This window comes from Saimiri boliviensis, chromosome 4 (genome assembly GCF_048565385.1).
Source record: "Saimiri boliviensis isolate mSaiBol1 chromosome 4, mSaiBol1.pri, whole genome shotgun sequence".
Taxonomy (NCBI): domain Eukaryota; kingdom Metazoa; phylum Chordata; class Mammalia; order Primates; family Cebidae; genus Saimiri; species Saimiri boliviensis.
Window position 1 is genome coordinate 165,303,351 of NC_133452.1, and position 7,258 is coordinate 165,310,608.

Genomic DNA, 7,258 nt, shown 5'->3' on the forward strand with positions numbered 1-7,258 from the left:
GGCCCAGCTTGGTGGCTCACGTGTGTAATCCCAGCACTTTGGGAGACTGAGGCTGGCGGGTCACAAGGTCAGGAGGTGGAGACCAGCCTGGCCAGGATGGTGAAACTCCATCTCTACTAAAAATACAAAAATTAGCTGGGCGTAGTAGCGGGCGCCTGTAGTCCCAGCTACTCTGGAGGCTGAGGCAGGAGAATCACTTGAACCCAAGATGCAGAGTTTGCCGTGATCCGAGGTCGCGCCATGGCACTCCAGCCTGGGCGACAGAGCAAGACTGTCTCAAAAAAAAAAAAAAAAAAAAAGTACTAAACAGGGAAATGTTACAGTAATAATTCTTATTGTAAAGAATTCTTTACAATAATTCTTAAAGTCACAATTTTGTGAATCTTCTCTAACAAAGTAACATTTCTTTCTTTTTTTTTTTTTTTTTTTTTTTTTTTGAGACGGAGTTTCACTCTTGTTACCCAGGCTGGAGTGCAATGGCGCGATCTCGGCTCACCGCAACCTCCGCCTCCTGGGTTCAGGCAATTCTCCTGCCTCAGCCTCCTGAGTAGCTGGGATTACAGGCACGCGCCACCATGCCCAGGTAATTTTTTGTATTTTTAATAGACACGGGGTTTCACCATGTTGACCAGGATGGTCTCGATCTCTCGACCTCGTGATCCACCCGCCTCGGCCTCCCAAAGTGCTGGGATTACAGGCTTGAGCCACCGCGCCCGGCCAAAGTAACATTTCTTACACAATTCAAGTTACTCGTTTCTCAGGGAACTTGTCCTCCTTCCGCGTCTCATCAAATGGCACCAGTCTGGGATCTTCCAACATAAATATATATGCTCCTTCTTCCTTTAGCCTCCTACCTCTCAAAATCTGGTATAGGAAGCGAGCAAGTTGTATTCCGTAGTACTGAATTACAAAGCGTAAACAACTTATGGGCGTATAGTAATTGATGCGAATGGACGGGGTCCTAAGAGTAGTCGCTTTAAATTTTAGGAAGACAAAACCAGATGCCCAGCAGTGTTTCCGCCCGGTTTCGAACCGGGGACCTTTCGCGTGTGAGGCGAACGTGATAACCACTACACTACGGAAACCCCTGCCAGCACAGGCCGCCGTCGTGCGGGACCTCACCGGGAATTCTCTGCAGCTCGTGCCTCCTTCCCAGAAATGCATTTTCTCGCTGCCCAAGCGTGCTCACCAAGTCAGTGTCCACACTCGCGTTTTTAAACTGCTACAACACCAGCGCGGCGCCTGCATTAGGAAGTATCCAATGCCCAGAAATCGCTGGGTATTTGAGTTCTGCGAGCCTTATGCTGAAACTATAACCTCAGTAAGATACATCTCAAACATCTCGGCGCTGACCAGACTTGTCTACTTCTTGACATGATGACTGCAATTTGTCCTTCTGCTTCCCTCAGAATTCCTTCTCACTCTCCCACCCAGCGCCGACATCGTTGCAAAATCCTACTGCGCTCACATTCAGACCCTGTGAAATGTCCCTGTCCTCTGTTGTTGCTGGGTCCCTCATTCAGGCCCCTCGCATCTGTTCTTCACGACTGTCCGCACGGATTCTGGGGTTGACTCTGAATCAGTTCTCCACTGAGCTTGAAGTCCCAAGCTTCATTTTCCTTCTTCAAGTTCCGTAAACATAAACCTTTCTTCTTTTCTCACATATGCATTTTATAGACCTTCTTTAAAAAAATTTAAAAAGAGAAAGAGGTTTTTAGATCCACAGCAAAACTTTGAGCAGAAAGTACAGAAATTTCTCACATACCCCTTGCTCCCGCACAGGCATAACTCCCTCACCGTCAACATGCCCCACTGGCGTGGTGGGCTCATTGCAACGGATGTCCTATCTTGATATCATCATCACCCAGAGGTCAAAGTTTACATTAGGCTTCACTCCTGGTGTTATATCCATTTGCACAAAAGTATGATATGTATCCATCATTATAGTATCATGCAGAGTAGTTTCACTGCCTTAAACATTCTCTGTGCTTGGTCTGTTCATCCCTCCATCCTCACAAACCCTGGCAACGACTGATCTTTTTACTGTGTCCATAGTTTTGCCTTTCCACAATGTCATATAATTACAATCATGCAGTATGTAGCTTTTTTCAGATTGGCTTCTAGTAATGTGCATTTAAGTTTCCTCCAAGTCTTTTTGATGAGTTGATATCTCATTTCTTTTCAATGCTGAGTAGTATTCCATTGTCTACATATATCACAGTTAATCCATTCACTTATTAAATAATAATTTGCTTGCTTCAAAATTTTGGCAATTGTGAATAACGGTGCCATAAACATCTGTATACAGATTTTCATGTGGACATCACTTTTCAACTCTTTTGGGTGAATATCAATGAGTACAACTGGATTGTGTGAGAAGAATATGTTAACTTTTACAAGAAACCACCAAACTGTCTTCTAAAATAGCTGTGCCATCTGTGATTCCACCAGGAATGAATCAGAGTTCCTGTTAGTCCGCAGCTTCCCCACAGTTTGCAGTTGTCCGCAAACTGAATAAGCCCGGCCTACCGGCATGCGGCTCAGCAGCACTCAAAGTTCCTTTCCAATCACGACGCAGCGGGAACTACTATTGTGACTCACCCCCCCCACCCCCACCCCCACGAGGGCAGGGTCTGGCTTTGTCGTCCAGGCTGGAGGGCAGTGGCCTAATCAGCTCACTCGAACTTCTGGACTCAAGTGACACTCTAGCCTCAGCCTAAGCCACCAAAGGCTGGTTAATTTAAAAAAATTTTTTTGTAGAGATGTGGTCTTGCAATGTTGACAAGGCTGACTTCCAACCCCTGGGTTCAAACGATCCTTCTGCCTCAATCAACCCAAGTGCTGGGATTGCAGGCACGAGCCGTTGCCTGCCGTATCCCTGAGGCTGGATTGTATAGACATTGCTCCTTCTATTCTGGATTGTATAGACATAACTCCTTCTATTCTGGAGTGTACAGACATAGCTCCTTCTATTCTGGATGGTATGGACATAGCTCCTTCTATTCTGGAGTGTACAGACATAGGTCCTTCTATTTTGGAGTGTATAGACATAGCTCTTTCTATTCTGGAATGTACAGACATAGCTCCTTGTATTCTGGATTGTGTAGACATAGCTCTTTCTATTCTGAAGTGTACAGACATAGGTCCTTCTATTCTGGAGTGTATAGACAGGTTAGAGTACAGTGGTGCAATCTTGGCCCACTCCAACCTCTGCCTCCCTGGTTCAAGCAATTCTCCTGCCTTAGCCTCCTAAGTAGCTGGGATTGCAGGCATGCGCCACCATGACTGGCCAATTTTTTGTACTTTTAGTAGACATGGGGTTTCACTGTGTTAGCCAGGATAGTGTCGACCTCCTGACCTCGTGATCCACCCACCTCAGCCTCCCAAACTGCTGGGATTACAGGCATCAGCCACCGTGCCTGGCTGCTCTTTAATTTTATTTATTTTTCTTACATGCTATCATGTCAAAGTACAGTTCCTAGCATTTTAAACAGGCAACCATTGTCAAGAATTTCCTGCTATCTTTCCATAGATTTTTAAAAGTGCAAATACAATATAATACAAAGACATATTCTCTTCCATCCTGGCCCAGTATGTATACTCACAAGGGGATAAGGAGGTACAGGCCCAGTGGCTCATGCCTGTAATCCCAGCACTTTGAGAAGCTGAGGCTGGCAGATCATTTGAGGTCAGGAGTTTGAGACCAGCCTGACCAACATGGTGAAAACCCATCTTTACTAAAAACACAAAAAAATTAGCTGGGCATGGTGGCGCATACCTGTAATCCTAGCTACTCAGGAGGCTAAGGCAAGAGAATTGCTTTAACCTGGGAAGCAGAGGTTGCAGCGAGGTCGCAGTGAGCTGAGGTTGTGCCACTGCACTCCATCCTAAGCGACAGAGCAAGACACGGTCTCAGAAAAACAACAAAAAAATTAGGTGTAGTGGTGGGCGCCTGTAGTCCCAGCTACAGGCTGGGAGAATCGCTGAGGCTGAGGCAGGAGAATCGCTTCAACCGGGGAGGCAGAGGTTGCTGTGAGCTGAGATTGTGCCACTTCTAAATAAATAAATAAAGATCGTTTGATTTTGCATATATGCCATGATTTACTTAACTGATTATATACTTAGGATAGATAGCTTTTTCTTAGTCTTTCTATTACAAATAATGTGAAGTGAAGAATTTGAACATAACTGCTATGCCTGCAAGCAGCCTTTGTACACTTGTGAAATGCACATCAAGGGACATGAGAGATATGTATTTGAAATGTTGACAGATTCTGTCAAATTGTTTCTGCAGGTGGCTGAGAATGATTTATTTCTTGGTGGTGAGCACAATGATACAGGACCCTGGCCACATTCAATATCACACTTGCACAATATTAGATTATCTGTTACAACCATGAAGCAAAATCAGGCAATCCGTGAAGACTATAGAAGAATAAAAATTAGCTGGGTGAGATGGCTTACGCCTGTAATCCCAGCACTTTGGGAGGCCAAGGCAGGTGGATCACCCGAAGTCAGGAGTTCGAGACCATCCTGGCCAACATGGTGAAATCCTGCTGTCACTAAAAATACAAAAATTAGCCGGGCATGGTGGCAGGCACCTATAATCTGAGCTATTTGGGAGGGGGAGGCTGAGGCAGGAGAATAGCTTGAACCCAGAAGGTGGAGGTTGCAGTGAGCTGAGACCACACCAATAAACTCCAGCCTGGGCAACAAGAGGGAATCTCCATCTCAAAACAAACAAACAAACAAACAAAAGAATAAAAGGTATTCTACCCATCAAGCATTCTTGAAAGATCATGGTATACAAACACAAACCTCTCATCTTGGAATGACCCAGATGAGGTTGTAGGCCAAGACAAAAAGTATACTTCTGCCTCAGCAGAGACGGAAACCAGCTTCACACAAAACAATGGAGACTTGAAACTGTTCTAATGCCAGGAAGAAAGACAAGCTAAGAGTGTCAATTGGCAGGACAGGCACAGTTAGGGTTCTGGGGGTTTTCTGGGGACAGAATTACTGGGAAATTCACTGATCTCCCCCACATGCAGCATAATCTGCCATAAGATTCTATAAAACAAAGTTTTCTACTTTACTTTGAAACTCTGAAGAAAATAGCCCCACAAAATATTATCACATTGCAGAAAAATTTCCTAGATCATTAAAGTAAAAGAAATGTTAATGAACAGTAAATAACTTGTTAAAATTAAATGTTCTCCGCTCAAAATACCTTCCCTTCTTCTTCGCCACACGTTTACTCAAATCTTAGATATACCTCAAGGATCTTCTTCCCCTGGGAGGTTTCCTCAGACCAACGTGAGTTAGATAGCCTTTGTTTTGATTTGTCATGACAAAAATATTATATGTATGAATTTCTACATGAACTAAAGGTAGGATTTTATCCTTAAAAATGTAGATCTTAGGTTTTGCTGTACAGGCATTAAGCGAGTTTTAATTTCTGAATAGCTTTTTGTCTAGTACCCAGCAATCTCACTTCTAGGAATGTCTCCTAGTGACGTTTCAGCTTATCATCCTGGTGGATTAAATGAGACTGATCATTGTAGTGATATGCGGTAATAGAGTTGACGTAATCTGCATGTCTGTCATCACCATAGGTGGGTGTAAACTTCACGCTGTGCGGCGATCACAACTAATGGAGCAGCTGCATCTGTACCAAGACAGGTAGATTTTTCAAAGTGAAGTAAAATCTAACAAACAAACAAAAAGATCAAAACCAAAACAAACAAACAAAAAGCACAATACCGAGGTTAAAATCATAGTGATACACACAAAGCAGACGGGGTGAGAGGACCGCTGAATGGGAATGGCAGGGAATGTGTAAGAATCTGAAGAAGCTGAGTCAAGGGGTCCTAATGCGACCTCTTGGAAGACAGTTGTGTAGCACCGTCCCCTGCCCTCTTCCTGGCCTGGTAGATAACCAGGCACAGGCCCCATCTCACTCCAGTCTCTCCCTGTGGGCATTTCTCTGCAGAAAAGTGCTGGAGGTCTCCAGGGCACCTTCTTTGGAAAACTGGGTTGTAACGTCATTCTCTGTCATCAAGAAGTGACTGTCTGTGTGGATTGAAAGGACAGAGAAACAGTCATGGGATTATAGAGCAGTTTTTTGTTTGTTTGTTTGTTTGTTTTGAGACGGAGTTTCGCTCTTGTTACCCAGGCTGGAGTGCAATGGCGCGATCTCGGCTCACCGCAACCTCCGCCTCCTGGGTTCTCCTGGGTTCAGGCAATTCTCCTGCCTCAGCCTCCTGAGTAGCTGGGATTACAGGCACGTGCCACCATGCCCAGCTAATTTTTTTGTATTTTTAGTAGAGACGGGGTTTCACCATGTTGACCAGGATGGTCTCGATCTCTTGACCTCGTGATCCACCCGCCTCGGCCTCCCAAAGTGCTGGGATTACAGGCTTGAGCCACCGCGCCTGGCCTTATAGAGCAGTTTTGAAGTTGAAATCAAATTTCTGCGGTTCTGCCCAAGGTTTTCTGGCCTGGCGTTTGTGAGAATCTGTGTCCCTGGGGAAAGACTTTCTGGATGTTGAGTCCAGAGTTTTGGTATTTTCGGTTTTGACACAGGGAATGTATATGGAAAGGGGAAAAGCGCCTCACACATGACAATGGTTGTTATAGTGGTTTCTCTAGAGTAGTGGTTCTCATGTTCACGTCACCTTTTTTATTTTATTAAAAAATAGTTATTTTTATATGGAACGCTTCTCGAATTTGTGCGTCATCCTTACGCAGGGGCCATGCTAATCTCTGCATCGTTCCAGTTTTAGTACATGTGCTGCCGAAGCGAGCACCACTTCACCTTCTTAGGTCCATTGGTCTGAAACCGGGCGGACATACCTCCCAGATTCTTCCCACTCCCGTCTCTATTTCAGCTTGGGTAACTTGTTTCATTGAATTCCACCCCAGCTGAGGGAGCCAACGCTGACCCAAGCAAAGGATCGCTGTGGGGCCCTAACTAACTTCAGTTTCTATGCTTGTGTGACCCAGGTTAGTAGCCTAAGGCAGCGCCTGGAGAACATGGCCACCTTTCTCAGTTAGGATTCGGCTGATCCCTCCTTCTTTTCCAGTTCCCTCCATCCCTCCAAGCTCCATCTGCTAAAAAACCTCCAGAGACTTAGCTCATAACTGGGCTTGATCTACGTCTCTTCTGCTGCAGGCGTTTCTGCTCTGTGTCAGCGCCAGCCTGCATCTGTCTGGGATGTTGGGTGGGGTAGCAGAGTGGGATCCGTCACTCCAGACA

At 45.2% G+C, this 7,258-nt stretch overlaps 2 non-coding genes across 2 annotated transcripts; both read right to left on the reverse strand.

The window, feature by feature from the left end:
• Positions 1-1,012: 1,012 nt before the first annotated feature.
• TRNAV-CAC (transfer RNA valine (anticodon CAC)) lies at positions 1,013-1,085 on the reverse strand. The gene has a single exon. It is a non-coding gene; the product is annotated as a tRNA-Val (tRNA).
• A 5,620-nt stretch (positions 1,086-6,705) lies between these two features.
• On the reverse strand, positions 6,706-6,809 carry LOC120361176 (U6 spliceosomal RNA). The gene has a single exon (XR_005577525.1). It is a non-coding gene; the product is annotated as a U6 spliceosomal RNA (small nuclear RNA).
• Between the last annotated feature and the right edge of the window lie 449 nt (positions 6,810-7,258).